Raw genomic sequence first — 20,977 nt, forward strand, 5'->3', positions numbered from 1 at the left:
TCAGTGTCAACAATCTAATATTATTCTGCTAGTATAAACACCATCTAGCTTTTACTGCTCCCCAAAACCTTACCTCTCTATACGGACAGGCACTGTTGAATTATCTTTGAATTCTAGTAGTCATCCACTTTCAAAACTTTTCTATACAGATGTCTGTTATTTAAATGATGGATATGCACTGGATTATAATAGGCTTGAATTTCAGAATGTCGATTTTGAGCACAGCATATTTTCATCTGAGGATTGTTGAGACCCAACATGTCGATCATGTTTGGATTGCAGAGAATTCAATATTTCTCCAGGAAATTATCATGATCCAGACACATTCACAACCTGACATAAGATGATAAACACAACTACGTTACTGAAAATCCTTGATGTATTTCTCTGTGGATTACATTGATTCTTTTGGATTTGGAAGAACATAAAATTAATGCACGATGAAATCAAATCAAAGTCAAATGCTCAGACTGTCAAAGCAACATGTGATATTGAATGGGCAGTGTTGCTTTTGTCTTGCCTCTGCACAGAATTTGTTTCTCATTTGTAGGCATCCACACAATTATTTTGGGTAGTGCCAATTGAATATCTGATTGGGGTTATGAATTCAGGGGATTAATTTCACTGCAACAATGCATCAATTGTTTCCAGTAAGAGACGCAGAGGCGGTGTTGTTGTTCAGTAAACTGATCATACATCGAGTGTACTAATGCTTCTGTGGTGGAATCCATTGATCTGCTGTCCCCCTGCATAGTACTTTCCTAATGATATCTGAGATGCCACTGTTACAGAAACGGAGAGCAGCATTTCCCCAGCTCTCTAGAGCAATTTATTGTGGGAAGGTAATAATAAGTCTCTATTTGAAAAAATGGACTGGATGAGCCCCTGTCTCATTGTGGGCTCTGAGCCTGAAACCACAGCGGCTCATGGTGGCACTGGGAGTCATTTTCAATTTTTCTTCAGAGGGAGACATCATTGACTGTAAGAAAGCAGTTAAAAAGAGACAATGCATTGTATTTGTTAAAAAAGTGGGAAGGTTAAAAAGCAAGGCATTTTTTTAAATGGTCAATTGTGATCAATTATTTCATATGAATAAGATCCTGAGTTGCATGGTTGCTTGTGTTGGGATACGTTCCATCCAGACAGATGTTTCAAAAAGCATTACAAACATTAGATATCAAAATGTAAGTCATATTTATGGTGTAAATAGGGTCCAAAGTTAGCACCTGCCACTCGCCAAATGCGGGTAACAACCTACGTTAAATAAAATAAATGAGGTCAGCCACCATTGCCATTAGGGATGAAACGGTTAATAGTGACCAAAATTATCAGTATTATCACGGTATTATTAAAATGTGCTGAAAAATATCAAAATGTACTGATACACACACTGAAACCATTTCGACAAGTTTTATATTGAAGACCACAATGCTTTATCATTAAATATTTCATATTATTTTATTTTGCATAAAATGATCCCAAGCACAATTACATGAATACAAATGAGTGTTTAGAAGACAGTGATAGTAACTGCAATGAACCAACTGACATAAATACAGAGTCTAATTTGACGGTTGCCAGATTTTAAATGAACAAAACATGTTGGTTGGGTGACTAAACTGTGTAACGTGCAATCATGTTCAGAGGGCGAATAGAGTCTATATGACGCATAGCCTACAGCAGCAGAACAACGTGTAGAGTTTTTACAAGAGCAGCTAACACTGAGAGCCTCAGTTTACAAGCTGTTAACAAGTCAGACAGACAAACCAAAGCTAAAAGTTAACTCAGCCTGCATTCACTATAAGGCAATTTTCTTCCATCAAGTTTCCCTCAGCACTCTTCTAAAAACCAAAATACGACCAGACATCACAATTCTTTGTTTGACCCTTGCTGTCCACTGTCGCTACAGTTTCCCTTATTTTAAATGGCAATGACTTTAAATTATTTACATGCAGTATTGCTACAGCTTTTAAAAAAGAAAATCTTATCTGTTGAGAAGCAGCAAAGTCAGTTGACAAATTTAACAGTGCCAACTGAATGCTGGGGGATTTTGAATTGTGTTTATATAACTGATAGACTGTCTTGTTTAACTAATGCAACCCGTGATATTTCATGTAGTTGAAAATATAATTAGCAACCCAAACCACCATCAGCAAATGTATTTCCAGAGCCTGTTTTTTCTGCCTGTGTGTCAGTGGTGCAGGATCAGCCACTGTATGGTAAACATAACACAGAAACTAACCACAGTCAAGTTTCTGGCCATTGATCTTCAGTCATTAGCTATGAGCTCATGGCGCCACTTAATGACCAGTAGGACTCTCAGGGTAATATGGTTATTGATCCTCATACCCCCTTTTTTATCAAACACTCTTAATAGAGGGTGTCAAAAAACATGATGGCCAAACCAGAAAAAAATGGTTTAAGCAAACTGAGACCTTTTCTTGCAGTGAGTCTGAAGGTCAACCTCGTTTATGTTTCATTTTGAATAGCAGAAAGATAAACAGATTTAAAGGCAGCTATTTTCCCCAAAGACTACATGTGTTCCTAAAGCACTCAAAGAAATTTAGGAGCACAGTGAAGAACATTTTATTAAACAATTAACATGTATACATATTTATACTGTGTGTGTGCTCCTTCACCTTGTGTGCTATTATGATGTGAAAACCAGTGGAGGACTACGGAAGTGGACACTAGGCATCGGTTTGCTGTGTCTCCCACCACAGTCTCAACAGCATGGATGAGATAATAAGAGACGGGCCAATACACTAGAAGAGCTGGACAGGGCTGTAGATGGGCATCAACCTGGCAGCAGGACAGGTATCTGCTCCTTTTGCAAGGAGGAACAGGAGGAGCGCTGCCAGAGCTCTACAAAATGACCTTCAGTGGGCTACATGTGTGTATGTTTCTGACCAAACTGTCAGAAACAGACTCTGCATATCTTAGGAGTGTCACACAGACCTCCACGTGCTAGTAGATGGTATAGGGACGATGTAAAGTACCGCCATGAAATCCTCAGAGCCATTCTCAGACGTTACACTTCCTCCTGGTGCAGGACAATGCCCGGCCTCATGTGGCCAGAGCGTGTAGGCAGTTCCTGGATGATGAAGACATTGACGCCACTGACTTGCCCCCACGTTCTTCAGACCTTAATCCAATTGAGAACCTCTAGGACATTATGTGCCGGTGCGTCCAACACCGGCAAGTAGCGCCACAGATTGTCCAGAAGTTCAGTGATCCAGGTCTGTGAGGAGATACCCCAGGACAATCAGCCGTATCATCAGGAACATAGCCAGACATTGTCGGCAGTGCATACAGTCACGTAGGGGCCAAACACATTACTGAGTGATGTTAAGAGTTGCTGTGGCGAAAGTCACGGAAGTTGGATCAAGCTGTGATTCAAATTTAATTGTAAATAATTTTCCGGTTTGTGCATACCTATTTTTATGCGAGTCAAATACTCGCACTATAAAGCCCTACACAGCAGTGATACTTTCAGACCCTGATTCAGATATTTTGTCTCACATAAAAAAAGTTATTTGGTTATTGTTAGTTTAGTTTTAATCAACGTGTAACCTTAGAATTCAGAAGGTTCAATGTGTCTTTTTTGTCAAAAATGTGTTATTCACCTGAAACTCTTATTTGAAAAGTAATAAACCTTGTTTATTTTAATTACTACTTCTAATGTAGTTCTATAAGTTCCCAATGGCAAAGTAACATGTACAAAGGAGAACAAATCAAGTTTAGCCTCTTTCTTTTCACATGTTCTGTGACTGAGGTTAAAGGAACTGAAAAGATCATGAAATATTAATGAAGCTTAAGTTTTGAAACCAAAAAAATTATGTTTTTCTTGAAAATATTATGAATGACTGATACAAATTCCAACGAAATTGAGAACCATATTTTACGTGTTGATTTCTACCATTAGTTACCATGCTAGACAGCTAACATGTTAATGTTAATTACACAGCTTGAGCTACTGTTTCAAAATGTTATTTTTAGGGATGTCCTAACCAGATCATGAAGATCGGTATTGGGGCTAATCCAAACATAATTTAAGTTATCAGTATCTGCTAAAATAAAGCTGACCAAAATCCAATACTTTCTTTACTGAATTCATCTGTGTTTTGTCCACCAAAGCCTCTTCTAACAGCGAGCATTTGGCCCCATATGCAAAAGAAAATCAGAGTGTGAAAAATGATTTGGCCGTACCGGTGATTGAGTCTGTTCTGGGTTGGCAAAATACACAGATTCGCTAAGCTCAGACAGAAACAAATCTGTTAACTGTCATCTCCAGCAGCTTCTAATTTTTAACTGGTGCTGACGGTCGCTATCACTGGTTAAAATGAGAAATGTCGAAAGCAGCTGGTCACATCAGCTATCGCTAATTTAAATTCAGGTAGCTAGCTAGCTAACTGCTGAACATTCTGGTTACCTCATGCTAACTCTAACATGCGCCTAACTGGCTTTGTGTTTTTTAATAACTTGTGAACTGCAGCATACATGTCAGTGTTTGCTCTCAGACACTAACAGCATGACTCGACCGTGTTCAAAGAAATATGTACATTTTGAAGCAGTGAAAAGAAGGTGCTCAATTCAATTAGTACTACATGATGCATCAGTGTACTGGTAGACCCAAACATTTCGCTAGGAATGTTTTCCAAAGTTATGAAGCAATGCTTAAGCCAAGCCTGTTGCCTTACATCAAATAATGATTCCCAGTCACTTCCTTGTGAGTGAGGAATACAGCTTAATAATTTTATACTGATATCAGATCAGTACTTGGCATCGACTAATACCCAAAGCCCAGGTATAGGTATCAGTATCGGGACTGAAAAAGTCAGATTGGTGCATCCCTAAAGTAGATAGACAGAAGGATAGATTGCAATAACCCACAGTGGTTCCCAGTAGCAATATGATAATCTAAGTGGAATTTACTTTTAAGAACTGAAGAACTGCCAATCTAAATTCATGCAATAAACATCAGGAAAAACCATCTCTGAGCATCAGCATTTCCAATAAAATTTTCTTTCAGCGAAAAGATAATTGGATGATTTCATGACTTCCTGAGATCTATTATAGAAAAAACACTCACTTTCATTACGCCAGACTTTGACATCATTTCAAGTTCTCATCTTACAAAAAAAAGAGAAACTGGAATGGAGCACAGTTCAACCCCTGGGCTAATCGTGGGGCCTTTTATCTGTAGCAGAAAGAGTGTCTTTTGTCAGAAACAGCACCCTGAGTCTCGAGTGCAGAGGAGGAGGGAGAGTTCTGGGCATTGTCTCTCCGGAGGACACTAATGGGTTTTGGTGTCGTGTGTTTTTCACTCAACACTTGACACATGGAGCCGTTCTCCTTCAATCACTCCACTTTAATGTCCATTACGATGAGGTATGCCAAAGTAACGGACTGACTTTTGGTCACTTAGATTGTCCAAAATGAGAGTCTATTTTAAAGATGCCCCTCCTTTTAAAGTACCATCCTTTCTTTGCATCTTTGCACACTAAGTTGTCTTGGTAACACACAGCTGCACTGTATCTAGTGTGTATGTGACACTATTTTGTAGTTTAAAGTGCGTCTATGGCTGCCTGTCTGAACGCTTTTGTGTCTGGCTGTGTACGTAAGTAACAAGAAACTATTGCTTGTAATTCTCTTTTCAAGGCACTAGACTGTCTAATGAACCCCTGAATGCCAATGAGGGTGGGGGAGGAGGCTTCACAGTATTTGGGGCAATAAAAGATGTATTCTATCTGAAGAAGAAAATACATTCTCCTGAAATACAACTTCTCCTTGTCCTCACCTGGCACAATTTAAATGATTGCTCCATCCAAGTAAAGTAGGACACTCCATACCTCCTAATCCATTAGGCAATTAATTTGGGAACTTAAAACATTGCTGCAGATTTCTGCCGAGCAGTTGTCGTAGTTCTACTAGACAGAGAGCACTTGGGGGCAGTCCCTGAAACTTGAGTAGATGATTAAGTGCATTTCTGCTCCTGAGAAGAGATTATGTCTTGTGCTAGAGTCAGAGGATGGAGCATGGCTGTGGAACTTGGCAATGGTCGAGGTACATTGAGATAATGATGTACCTGTCCTCAACAATAACGCTAATCATATCTCACCTCTAGGGTATCGCTTTAAGGTCAGAACAAATTCCCTACCATACATTAAGTCCTTGTATTGTTTTAATGAAGGTGCATGGATTCCTGCCGCCACAGATTGCACTTACGCCTCAAATACCCCGTGTGTATAAATGCCTCCAAATCCTAATTCTTTTCTCGCTTAACAACAAAATAAAAATACGCTGGAATACAGTACACCTCGCAACACCAAACATTATGAGTAAGGAGATTGTGACATATAAGACCGCAGGCCCATTTTTAATGAAGGTGAAACCTGGCCCGAGTTTACACTGAACTAAAGTCTAGTTCCCTAGAATTATAGCAATGCACCACCTTCCCACTCTGCACACTCATAAGGGCAGCCGCAGCTCTCCAAATGTACGGGGCCACTGAAACAGGCATCTGTGTTGACGCCAGGGCCTGATGGGAGATTTTCATAGAGGGAGCCATAGAGATATATTTATGTTTCTCCCCCCATTACCAGAGCTTTAAATAATAAAGTAAAATAAATAGCATCCATTAAACTGATCACATTGTGCTAACTCAAATTGTGTTTATTATGCTAATGGTACATGAAATTAAGAAAAAGACCTTGATGCCAGTGGATTTAATTAATGGGCTTTGGGAAAGGCACTGAGACATAATTCATTTCTGAGTAAGTAAGTCTCATTTGCAGTTCCATGGGTCCTCATGCCGCTGATTGCCTGAGTTATTCTTGCAGATGTGCTGCTCACAGCATGTCCCTCCATTAGAAATGAACACCTCATTATATAAACTACCTAATTAAACATAATACAGCTCCGCACTGACTCATTAATGCGTAGCCCTCTTTTCTCTGAAGGAAAGAATGTGAGGGGGGTGAAAAGGGAGAGAGAGACAGAGATAAAGCAAATGAGAGACAGAGAAAGAAGAAAAGGCGCTGTGAACAGTACAGGCGAGTCCACTGTAGTCCCATCGTACACCCTTTCACAAATTTCAGTCATTGTTACAAACATTATACAAAAGTGATGGAAACATTGGTTATAGGTGTGAAATAAACTGCTGAATAGTGTTTTTACTGTCTCCGAACAGCTAATTATATTCGGTGAAATACAGAAGGAGCAAGATTAAACTTCTCAAAGAAATTGTCACCTTTGTGACCAAAGGCAAAATATCTACACTAATTAAAAAGATATACAACCTCTTTGAGTGCAAAGTAATCAATTGTTGGTATGCAGGAAGCACTCCATTTACTGCTTTGCATGTAAATAAAGTATGTCTAAGTGTCAATGTGTGTCTTCCAAGTGAAGACATTTTCGACGATGTGGTCAGTCTTCAGTTCTAGTGAAGCCATTTTAGGATTAAATTGGACTCTATAGGACTAGACTAGATACTTTGGAATATAGTGCTGATGGTCTGTATCAGGAGTTTGGGATGAATTAAACCATAACATTACAAACTTTTCTTTCATTTGCCGTTGAGACTGATATGATAATGATGATAACTGATAATCTGATAACTCTAATCTACATTACTAAACAGTATCACTTTAATATTTACTTGCTTAATAAATGGTTTATAACATACTATAATGCAGTTGTAAGCAGATACAAGAACATTTTAAGTGTTTATCAATGTATTTTTCAACAATTATAACACCTATAAATCTGCTATAACCTGTGTATAAAAAGTTAAAGGGCCTTGTGTAGTTTTCAGGGCCCTCTAGTGGTGAGGTGTCAGACTGCAACCACTAGGTTTTCAAGCGTGTACTCCTGCACGTGCTTAAACTAACACACCGGAGACAGCGTCGCATAAAATACAGGAAACTCAGGTAAACTCCCACAGCAATGTTACAATATGTATGAAAAGTAATATTTTAATCAGCTTGACTAATCCATGTTCATTAATAAATGTCAAAATTCAAAATATCGCCCGATCAATGCTAATGTAGATGGCTGCATTGCAACACTAAAGGCTAGTATAAACAAATTATTCCACATTTGCTTTGTACCATTACATCATTTCTGCCTCTCCTTTCTGTTTCTCCTCTCTGCCCTTTCTTTCACTGTCAGAAACTTACTACACTGTTGTATGAAGTAGAAATGACCAAGACAACCAAACCAAGTCAACATGTGTTAAACCATATATCCCACAAGTGTCTAGGCTTCACTGATTAGATCAAACAAAATTAAATATTTTGTTTCTTAAAAGCAATAGATCAACATTATATCATATTTTATATAAAATAATACATTAACAAGATAATAGCACTTATTGAGTGTGGTAAATTACAAAAAGAGTAATAAAAGAATGACCTTAAAATCTGCTGAAATCTGTAGTTAGTCAGTCAGGTTAAATTTAACTTTGTTATAGACATATTAAATTAAAAAGAAGACAGACTGTGTAGTCCTTTGTTTTTGAGAATGACGTAGACGTGTCTAAAGCGTGACTTGCTGCATTGATATTTGCAAGCACGGTGTTCACTATAGTCCTGCTGTAGCTGTCTGAGCTTTGACAGATAGTCAAAATGTACTGATTTCTTTTGTTCAAATTACTGTTTTTCTTTTCTTTCTCATTTGTATTTCATCCACAACTACACAATGCCTGATTATAGCACTGGCATCAATAGACTTCTGTTAAGAATTTACCTTCTCAATTGCGCTGCTGTTATGTCACAGCTTTATGGGGCAGTTATGCCCTGTGGTGTTTTCCAAACACATAATGCAACAACTCATCTCTGGACTATAAACTCTATATTAAACATTCCTGCATAGTCATAAAGACAATTCACAACAATTGCAAATGCAGATAATTAGTCTGCGATTGCTAGAAATTAGGCCATTATGAAAACTGCAGCCACCCCCGCTGACAACTTCACTCCATGATTAACTGTTAATAATGTTGCCTCCCTGCAAAAACACTGTTCCAACTGATGATGTTGCCACCGCAGCCAGCCCAAATAACAGTACAACGTGACAAAAGCAGCCACTAAGGCCTAGAGAATACTTTCACATACTGCATCTTTATCCACACTACAAAATACCTTTTGTTGTCATTTCAGCTAAGTCATCCCAGATCAACAGAGGCATCAAACCAAACCAGAGTAACAGATGTAATAATCAGGCACTCCAGTGAATTAAAAGGAACATCTACACATCATCATGACACAATATAGCTCAAAAGCTGAAAGGTTTGTATTTTGCTCCTTTTTAGAGGAAGGCAGCTGTGGTCCATTTGGATTTACAGCAGTTACAATGGAATGGCCCAGAATCACAACAAAAGAAGAGCATCAAAATATTTGTAGAAAGTTCTCAAACCACACTTGAAGATGATGCTTGATCCATTTGCTCAGCATATCTCTCTAATAAAGACAGGATTCTGTGTGTGTCTGTCTGTATTTTGATTATGTCAGGAACCTGAAACTGTTCATCCAAATTGATTTCAAACGTGGAGGGTGTGTTGCTGTGGACCAAAGCGAGTGCAGTGTCGTGTTTGGTGAACACGTTCAAAATAAATAAATATACTTGAGAAAAGATCTGAGTGGAGCTCTGCAACAGCGCTCGCAGGGTCCGCTTACATGCTCCGATGTGGTAGTGAATTCTTGAAATGGAGTTATCATCATCACACAGGCCTGATATGTGTTAGAAATAAATGTGTTGAAACGGAGTTGTAAGAGTTTTATGAAGTTCTAAGGAAGCGCTGAATATCTAGCAGTATCTCTGCCACGGTCATGTTGTTTCAGTGTTATTAATGCTGTAGTTCAGGGGTCGGCAAATAAGTTTGGGTGTCCTTTTAGCTCAGTCAGTTGTACACAGGCCTTTCAATCAGAGGGTTGTGTGTTTGGTCCCCCATTGAGCGAGCATATTTCTTTCCTTCTTCCACAAATTAACTATGAAGAGACTGTTTCACATGCTCACAATAAAGAATGTGCTGTAGTGTAAGCGTCCCGGCGATTGATCCAAATCCATTACCTATGGACGCTTATTTTCATTTCCTTTGCATATCCAGGCAGATGACTTTCCTGGGCTTCTCATTCAGCGGAATCCATCTCATTATTCCTGACGGCTATTTCAGAGCTATGTTATGCAAGCCACAGACTCTTTTGAAACTTTTGAAAATAGTTCTCAATTCAACTCAAAATAAAGCACTGCTGCAAAAAACTCTTACGCTTTTATTTTGTAGGCACAATCACTTAAAACTTATGTAACAGTGTTGCATTTAACTAGCCATGAACTTGTTTCTGTCATGACTGAGATCTATTTCAGCACCAGCCGCCATCAAAGTATTTATTTATTTATTTATTTACATAGCCTATTTATTTATATGGCATACAGGCCACATTATTGCCGCTGCAGATGAAACCAATGTTAGTCGCACATTCTGATCAAAAATCACAGGGAGGCATCACATCGGCCCCTGTGAACGGGCACTGCACTAGTTCAGTACATGCACAGATATATGACCATTTGGGAATTAAACACTCTGGTGTCACTAATCCATTTTAAAAACGTTATGGAGAATCATTTTGTTGTTGTTTGCAAGTGTTTCCCTTGAATTGAACATCTTGGTTTTGTATGTTTTAAGTACTTGTTATATATATTTACTTGTTTGTGCGTCTACTGTGCATGTTCACTTGTGTACACAGGGCACATCCTAAACAGAGACTCTGGTCTCAGTCTGTTTTTCCCTGTTTAAATTAAATTTCATTCTAGGTGGAAGCACAATGTGAATGGTGTAAAGACAAATTATCAGACATAATTAAACACAATAGATATAAGCAAACAATTAAAACAGACACATGAATAATACATGAGTTAAAAACCATTAGAAAAGCTGTAATAAAAATAAATTAAAACAATAATTAAGACAAGCAACTGACCAGTAACAAATGTATAAGACATGAATTAAAACCAGTGGAAGTTATGAATAAAATAAGACTAAATAAAATAATGGTTAAGACCAACAGTTGACCAATAAAATTAAGATACATGACTTAAAAACAATGTAATAAGTAAGTATAAGATATTTGTTAAGACAGGCAAACCAGACTACTGAAAGGTGCTGCTTAAAAGGAATGTTTTGAGTTTGCTTTTAAAAGATGTTAGCGTTAGGGCACACCAAACATGACTTGGTAGGAAGTTTCAGCAGCTTAGAGCACAAAAGGTAAAGTTTCACCAGATTTCTTGGAGAGCTGAGGAATAACCAGACGGCCTGTTAGAGTTCAGTTGTTAAGACTGTAATCAAAGGCTTTTTTTTTTACATAATCCACTCAGGAAGAAGTATTATAGCTAGGGTTGGGTATCGCTTAAAATTTTACAATACCAGGACCAAAGAGTGATATTGATACCAATAGAGTACTTCATTCGATACCTTGCGTAAAATGCCGCCGGTTGAAGCCATAGTAGTTGACTAATATTATTTTTACTGTTGTTACGGACAAGCAGTGAGATCTATTTTCTTTTTTCTTTTTTCTCAAATACTGTTACATAAAAATATTGGGAAATTATATCAGATCGCTCCTCATCCTGACCAGGTCATCCTCACGGATTGAATGAGAGAGGAATGAAATAGTTCAGTGACCAAATGAGTTGTGGGAAATGAATTTAGGTTACATTTTTGATATGAAAGTAAACAATGGAGAATACATTTGTTAACTTTCAATCAATAAATCTTAGACTGAATTGCAGAGGTGGAAAGAGAAGGTGGATAGAGAGGAATCAATTTTACACACAAACAAGACGGTGCTAACTCACTAGCTGAATCAGCCTGTAATTACAATTTTTGTGGTAGATCATCATCAGCCTGGCACCGCTCCTTACAAATCCAAAAGTCAATAGTGATGTGTGAGTCACGAGTGAATCGTTCAAAACAAACAACTCTTTTTACTGACTCAGGAGTCACAAATCCTTACCTCACTGACTCGCCCTTCCTACCTGCTACAAGTGCGAACTGCAAACACAAGACGAGACCATGTGTCACTCACACTCTTGTATAACTCTTATATTAACTGTATTTCTGGAAATTGCTTCCTCCCAGCCCTGAGCCCGCTCCATGGCCTGAGCTGAAGGTCGGGCTGCACAAATCACTCCCTCACCCCGCTAATCTCTATAAAGATATGCATATAATATGAATGCAGAATCTGTGGTGAAAGGACAAGATTTTGGTTTTGATGGTATTCTTGTTTCTATTTGTAGTGTGAGTAGTACTGTACAGTGACAGTGGAGGGGGGGCTTTGGTTGCATGCACTAAACAATTCATGTGAAGATCAAAAGAGGTAGAACACATTGACTGAAATGCCATCTGTTGATGATTTAACTAGAAAAAACCTGACTCTCTTTACTAAGTGGCTCATACAAATTTGAGTCAGTAAAGAGTTGTAAAGCTTCGAGTCGACAACTTGTTTTTTGGAACCAGTAGTGACCAGATGTGACCATATTTGGATAGGAGGGTGGAGCTTGCTAGCATGGTTAGTAAGAAGCAACTGGACTGTACTCACATTAACTGTGATATTAATTGGGATGCTAATTGTGGCTAATGAAAAACAGGCTCATCATTGGAAAACATCTACTCTATCATGGCATCATCAACCAACTCTATGGATAATGTACTAAACAGTCTTTTAGTTCAAGTTCAAGTTCAAGTCTTTATTATCCCAGAGGGGCAATTCGTTGTGCAACAGCAAGATGTAACATAAATAACACATATACAAACAACAATCACCATCAGTAAGAAACAAAAATAAATACATACTACACAGAAGTCTCACATTGAATTATTAAAAAAGCCTATAGCAGCAGGAACAAAAGAGTTTTTGTGTCTGTTTGTCCTGCATTTAGGCAGACAGAATCTGCGGCCAGACGGCAACAACATAGCTGTTCAGGGGTTGACTTGCGTCGGCCAAGACTGACCTTGCCTTCTTGATGGTCCATTCCTCATATAAAGAATTTAAATCAGTCAGAGGGCTGTGGGCAATTTTGCCAAAAACCTTAACTATATAGTACATATATAGTATAACTATGTCATGTTTAGGCAGCCAAAATGTGGGCTCGAAGGAAGTGCAAATCAATCCTTGGGGTCTGCGTCGCCATGACGTGTAGTTACATCTTTGGAGAGGTGCACATCAGGCTAAGGCATAGGGTATGGGGCTACACGTAGGCTACGCAGTAGATTTGACGCAGAAGTATAAATCAAGCTTAACTTTCATGAACTGAAAACAAACTGTGAAAGTGTGAAAGTTCTTAGATGAACACTGACAGCACTAGTTAAATGCAGCGCTGTTAAATACGCTTTTTTTGCCGCGCTGGTTAAATTTATGCAGTGCAGGGAATACAATTTACCTGTTTCCTGATTGACAGGTCACCATGGTAGCAACTTGTCAATCACAAGGTAGCCACACCTTAAAGCTTTATAGTTTATTTTACTCATAATCGGACCATAATTTACCAAATAAACCTCATGCTGTTTTGAAGAACACTTGAAACTAGCGATTGAGATCATAAACTCATTAGAAAAGTGTAGGTTCATTTCCTCATTGACTTGAACTCCTTTTTGCAACAAGGATAAAGAAATCCAGGTTTAAGGAACTTCCATATTGGCTTCCCTTTTTCAGACCTGGGGGTTGCTGGTTGGTTTGGACATAGGTTTTGAGTATCTAAAAGTACGGTAATTCGCTGAAAAGTCAGACCTAATACAGGGGATGGAGTCCAACATGGTCAGAGTGTGGAGAGGGCCACTTTGCACAAGCCGTGACATTCTGTTTAATGCTGCTTGGTCCACTGACATTTTATGTGGGTCTGTCATTTCTAAATACTCTGAATAAGGGACCAGATACTATCTTGCAAAATACAACTTGCAAAATCCATCTGGCTCGTGGATGAAAGGAGTAGCATATTAAGATTATGTTGCTTCCTTTATTTGATGTATTTGCCATTAAAGCAGGATATTGTGTCAGCATACTCTATCCAAAAAATCTAAATAAAACAAATAATAAATATACTACAATGTATATAATAATGGCCATTTGAAAAATAGCCATTATTTGTGTTTCGCTCTTATGTGGTCAGATTAGTCCTAAAAACACAGAATCTCCAGAAAGAGTAGCAATAATGAAAAGGAAAGTAAAACTAACATGTCATTACATTACATGCTGTGAGTGGCCGAGTAGCCTTTAGATACAAACTGCATCCGTGAGTGAGATGATTTATTTTAGACCAAAATACAAAAAATGTAAAACTCTCAACTTAAATAAAAATATATATTAACATGTAATCATACAGTATATCATAACATACAAGTTATATGTTGTGGATAGTGACATATATGCTTGGTGTTTTAATAGTAATCTTTTTACGTACTCTTTTATTGAGTGTGTTTATGCTCTGTATAGGGTGTGTTGTGAATATACTGGTCATTGCATGCCAGCATTTTCAATTTAACGTAAGACCTTCCTGAATCTCTTGAAAGCTGACAGTGCTTGACATGAGCTGTGTTAATTACAGTAATGGCGCGCATTCTCATTAAGTCATTGTTTATGTATCCCGGGGCATTATGGAGCCTGAGTGGTGTTCTAGTCTGCTCGAGCACCGCCGCCTCGCTGGTCTGTGTGGCTCTGGCCTCGTTAACACAGACAGCTGTTCCTCCCAGCCACAGCCATGGCCAACATGACGAGTGGCACTGGACATGCCGCTGAACACACCCACTGCAGGAGCAACTGTCAGAAATAGATGTATCCCACAAGGCAGGAAAATGTCAATGAGTAATCAGCGAGAAACTGCTCCTCGGGTTATGTTTTTCAGGCCCAGCCCCCAACCCCTTATGAACCAGCCGCCCCCCCTTCACGAGACCTGTTCATGAGGCTGTCTCATGACCCCGTCATATCCCTTTAAATTGGTGCAGTCAAAGGTGCAGTTGGTGTATAATTCCACCAGTAACCTGTAGTGAGGAAAGCCATGTGAATGAGATAAACAGTGTCACAGGAATCCTATAAAATTTCTCAAACAAGGCATGCAACCAACGGAAGTAGTCATGCTGCAGGAGGCAAACGAAGCAATAGCTAAGTTCAGGGCCTGAATTTATCAAACTACTAAAAATGACATTTTAGACGTAAAGCTGGGATAGGCAATGTTGGGGAACTGGCAAGAGACAGCTAGATTTTGAAAGTAGCCAACCTAAAAAATCCCAAAGCCACTCCGCCAAAACATGTTCATGTGTAGTGACTGCAGAGGTAGAGTGCAAGCAGGTAGAAATGTAGAAGCGAATCAAACAATTGGCCATGCTTATTGCAGTCCTGCAAAAGCCACAGATTACGTGTTTTATCCGACCAACCTCCAAAACCAAAGAATATACAATTTACTATAACATAAAACATTTACTTGATCGTATTAGACGATTATTCAATTATCAAAATAGATGCAGATTAATTTTCTGTAACTCACATAATCTAGTGCACATGGCTCTGAGTATGGCAGTGTTGGTCTGTAGGCTGAGTGGACAGCTGGTCAGCTGAAAACACACTGGCCATGCAGCATGTAAGGAGCAGCCACAAGCACAAGTTTCTGATTCTTAGTCCTGTTTTCCATCCCAATTTAGAATCAATTTTATTTTCCATAAAACTTCTACTGTGCCACATACCTATATTTTTTTTAAAAACCTTAAATATGGCAATTTCTTTTTAAAACTTATGAGATCAATCAGCGTGATCAGATCACAATCTGTACATCTACACCTGACAGATTTCCCACTACCTAAAATAATCAAGCATTATCAAATAGGAGTTTGTAGAAATTGATTTATGCTTTCTAAAATGTAGTGTAATATTTAAATTTCCAACTTATCATGTCAGAGGAAAGATGGCAGCGATGGCTTCAAGAAATGGGGATTGAAATGTCTAATAAGGCCTTTCCTCTGAATGTGGTAACTATAAAAGCTTTAATTTCCCTATCATCACTAGGATCTAATACCAATCTGTATTCTTTATTCAGGCAGCCTGTGTTGCTGCCAGACAAAGCCTTTGAAAAGCCAATTCCTGGGAATTAAAGAAGAGATTAAAATATCATTAGGTGATACATAATTGAATGTCAATTTTGAATAAACTTGAATTCAATTCCTGGTCATTAAACTGAAAGTGGCCTGCCTTTTTCCAATCATAGTTTTGAGCCCACAGATGAGAGCAAGGTACGAACTTCAAAATCATTAAATTGAGGGGAGTTTGTTTGGCCTTGGCGTGCCAGACTGCTTTGATTCTGGCACAGAGCAGAGGGATGAGCAGCTGGAGGAGAGATCAAATTGAAACAAAGCTTTGGAAAATTGAAGGAAACATGAGCATAATAATATTTAATAATTAAATTCTCGCAAACAATGGCAAGCGAATGAAGTAATCTGCAAAAGTATGCAACATCATTTGCATAATTGACACAGTCCCCCCGTCTCCCTCCTGTAAATGAATGATGAAGACAATAAAAGATGTTGCTAAAATTGGGAACAATAACAGCAAAATTTCATCAAGGCCCCCATGCTCTGATTAATCTGCGCTTGCAAATCAGTGCAGGGGAAAGAGAGAGAGAAAGAATCAGAATAAGGGGGGTGAGATTCCGGGGGGGGGCAGGTGATTAACAACAGCAGGGATTGCCGCCGTGGACAACTTGCCCTGTTTTGCTCAGCTCGAGGGGCACCATACGAACCCTTCTACACAGCTGCTGCAGGCACTGGCTAGCTGGATCATCCCCTGAAAGCCTGAATGAGTGCAATCATTTGTATTGTCATTAACCCCTAGTGCACTGTCTCCATGCCTCAGCACTTATAAACCCATAATTTGTTGATGCGGCTTTAAAAAGTTCCATGACATGAAAAAGCAGCTGATATACTGAGTATCATTTTATGTAACATTCCTAAATGTTTCTAATCTGTCTTAGATAATTATTTGCTATCTGAGTGCTCTGCCATTTTTAATTATTCAGTATGAAGGAACTGTATTAAATGAAAACAAAATACAATGAGAGACCTATTTTATATTCAGGATTTGTAATTAACGGTTTCTCTCTTTACACATTTTCTATCTCTCTGATCATTTAGATAACATCTTTTTTTGATGTTTACAAAATACAAAAAACAGGCCTGATCTAGATTTATGCTGCATATTTGGCTCCTAATAACATTTGCATTTACTAGTCAATTAACTTGATTAAATTCCTATTCCAAGTCTGATTCAACTTTGGTTGCAAGAGACAACCATTGCTTGGTGAATAGCAGCACAGGACAACGGGGGGGGGGGGGGATGTTATGTCAGATTCCATTATGTTGTAAACAACACAGGACAGCATAAATTACACAGTACAAGCAATAGAACCAATGTAAGGCATGTATGTCCAAAGAAAAGGATTGTTTTCATTTATTTCACCCCCCCCCCCCCCCCCCCCCCCCCAAATGATGATTATTTACTTTTATTCTATGATCAGCAGTGATTGTATCTGGTCCTCTGTGGAATTTACTGAAAACATTAGTAAAAACATATGTTTTCACCACATTGTTCCCCAATATCACCCCTGACTCTTTATACCCACTATCTTGTAGATTCAGTGCAATTAGTAACCTTAACATACCCACAGACACTCATTTGATTTTAACCTCCTCTGTCCAATTAACAAAATGTAGGTTGGAAAATAAATGGCAGACGCCTAAGCAAATTAATTATGTGTCCACCAAGCTGTTAGCCCATGTGCACTGAGCAGGGCCTGGCAATAAGAGCAGGGCACACACTGCCATATGGCCTGTGTGAGAGCGGACATCATTTGGGGGTTCAGTGGAACACCCCTTAAATTCTCAGACGTTTATACAATAGATATATAGCATATGTTATGAAATGCTGCAGAATCACTAATACAAATGTGTTTATGACTTTTGTTTTGATGATTAGTTCTTTATTTTGATCCATCTTTGATCCCTTCAGCCATTTGTACTTTGTTGTAAATTGAATTCTACGGTGACAGTTTTAATGCCAAAACTGTTTTTCTGAATGCTGCTCTAAACAATAGTTTTTGTTCCCTGGACCTAGAGAGCTACTCCTCTATTACAGCAAACAGATACTCCACCAATTTTAAACATATAATTTAGATTATTTGTCTTATTTGTAAAGTTGTACAATGTCTCCTGGGGCTGTGAAAGCACATTTCCAAAGTTTGAAAACTGACCCTGATGATCTCATTGTGATGCCATCAGGATTATCTCAGTTTGGGCCCGAGACTATAAATTTTTAACAAAAAGCCTGCCCCGCAAACGGGATTGGTGGTGTTTTAAAAGAAGTGGGCAATTAGGAGGCATGGAGGGCCTACTACATACTAAATTGCTGTGTATCTGAACTATCATTTAAACCAAAATCAATCCTTCTCTAATTAAAACTTCAGCCCTATATTAGATATTTGATACACAATTTGCGCACAAGTCCCCCACAGGAGTAAATTGATCACATGATAATGATGTTAAAAATGTGATGCACTGAGATGCAACACTCAAGCTGATGATACACAGAGCAAGTTTTAGAGCAGTGGCGCTGGGCAATGTTAATGAGTAAAGATTACTACCGTAATGCCCTTCCCCCATCACTCCGCCACCAGGCCCGCCCCACCGCTATCCGTTCAAAACATAGTCGGACTTGCCACCAGCGAGATAGCCCAGCAATATTGCTCAAAAAGTTGCCCCGTGTATCATCAGCTTCAGAGCTGTTTGGCAAAGTTTGGATAGAGAGCAGGAGGAAGGGGACTATGTTCAGCTATGTTCTACTGCAGAATATGATCAAGATGGCCACCTAGAGGTAACAAAATAAAACAAACATCTGGTCTCATTTTAAGGACAACAATAACCTAAATCCTTCTTCATAACAGGATTGTGAAATTATTAAAATTAACATAAATTATGATGATGATATTATTATGCTGACAGACATCTAATCCATAGGGATCTGGTAACTGCGCACTACATATGTTGATTACAACAGCCAACATTATAATCCTATTCAGATATCTAACTGCAGTTGTTCCCATCGCCACTTTTCCCAGCACATTACAACTATGTAGCATTATACATTTATGGCGCTGAATATTCCTCCACATGAAATATTCACTCAACATGGCACACAGTGTGTGAGTTAATGCTGGAAACTGTTATGTATAACTGAAACTGACCAAAGGTGTACTATACAGCCATACTCAATCTGACTAAGGCAGTAAAAAGAGACATTATAACATTAAACATAAGAAGATTATGTCTCACTAAACATGGGGCCCCCCTGTAGCTTCCAGCAGCGGCCAGGTTACATTTCTAACCCCGGGCCCTTTGCCGCAACTCATAACCTCTCTCTCTCTCTCTCTCTCTCTCTCTCCAGCTGTCACTGTCCAATAAAGGAATAAAAGGAATAAATGCCCGAACAAATAATCTTAAAAAAAAAGTTTTAGTAAACATTGTTGAGAAATAGAAGAAGCACTTTCACAATCATCATGTAATAACTGGAAAATACACGTAAAATACAAAATGAAGTGTTGTGTTGATGACATTTTAAAGGTTCGCTTTAAATCATGAGATGCAAGAGGTCTGTTTTAACAGGTGAAGCTTCTTTCCTTGGCAGATATTTCCTGCCACATTCACTACCCAGGAAGGCTCAATTTGGCATGATGGACAAATGATGCTGTTCCATGCCTGAAGCATGTCTTTGTGTTCTCTGCAAATTTGGTACATAAATAGCTAACTTAAAGCTATTACCAGCTGTTACAGTCAACAGTAGTATGCCTGCACTTTATCTGGTTCTTTTAATTGTAGCCTCAGAGTTGATAGTTAACGTTCCAAGCTACTTGGCATGAAATTATACTGTTGGTGAGGACAAAGGTGCTCTTTTCTGCGAGAAAAACAGGGGGAAGGTGAGGCGGCGCGTTGATGCTCGACCCCTCCAACCGTTACATTAACATCTACCCACCATGACTGTGTGAACCTGAATGTATGTACGATGATGATGTCATGGAAACTAGACGCCAGGTTTATGCATAACCACAGAAAAAAAAAAAATCACACCAGTCTGCTTGGACAAAAGATCCATTTCATTTAAATATACATTTCTGCAAGTGAGTCCTTTCTCTTTCCCTGTGCTGTGTCCACAGCCTCATGGTTATAGAATGGACAGCCAGCTTGTCTAGTAATTTGATCCTTTGGTCTGGGGTACTTCAGTCATCTAGAAATTGATACTGCTTCAAAAAAACTTGTTGAAGTGGTTTACTTTGATTTGAATTGAGTGAATTAAGACATTAAACTGATTAGAGCTGATCTAATATTTGCCACAGATGAGTCATGTTTATCTATACTATTTTCAGTGCTTGTATTTCTGAGCAATGTTTCGTGAATATTCTACTTTCCACATGTTGTTATAGATTTTTTATATAATTTGGAGATTTTGTTTATGGGGAATGTTTATTGTGGTTGAAATTACAAAATAAATACTCCATGCATCATTAACTATTAGCAATAAACATGACTATGAATATTCAATATTAAATTAATTAAAATGTATGTGGCTTACCACATGACATGGAATCATGGCATGTGGTAAGCCTCTTCCTATGATAACTGAACTGTCAATTTTCACATTTTCCAACATCTTAACCTATATAGTATGACACAATACAATATTCTCTACTTTTTCCTCGTTTTAAACTTTTTGGATTTTCTCTGGCATGTTTTTGTTCTTCCAAAGTCAATGTGACATTCCTGATGCATCAATATTTCAACCCTACTGGGGCAGCAGCCATGTTTGAGTAAATGTTGTCCATGTAAATACTAAAACATTAAAAGAAATGAACATTAAGCACAAATGAGTTGTTTTTTGTTTTTCTTTTGCAT

General features: G+C 38.5%; 1 protein-coding gene across 3 annotated transcripts in view; it reads right to left on the reverse strand.

Moving 5' to 3' along the window:
* The window catches only part of LOC123971628, a 161,581-nt gene that overhangs the window by 136,190 nt on the left and 4,414 nt on the right, over nt 1-20,977 (reverse strand). The gene's annotated exons all lie outside the window — the stretch shown is intronic.

This window comes from Micropterus dolomieu, linkage group LG05 (assembly GCF_021292245.1).
Source record: "Micropterus dolomieu isolate WLL.071019.BEF.003 ecotype Adirondacks linkage group LG05, ASM2129224v1, whole genome shotgun sequence".
Classification (NCBI taxonomy): Eukaryota; Metazoa; Chordata; class Actinopteri; order Centrarchiformes; family Centrarchidae; genus Micropterus; species Micropterus dolomieu.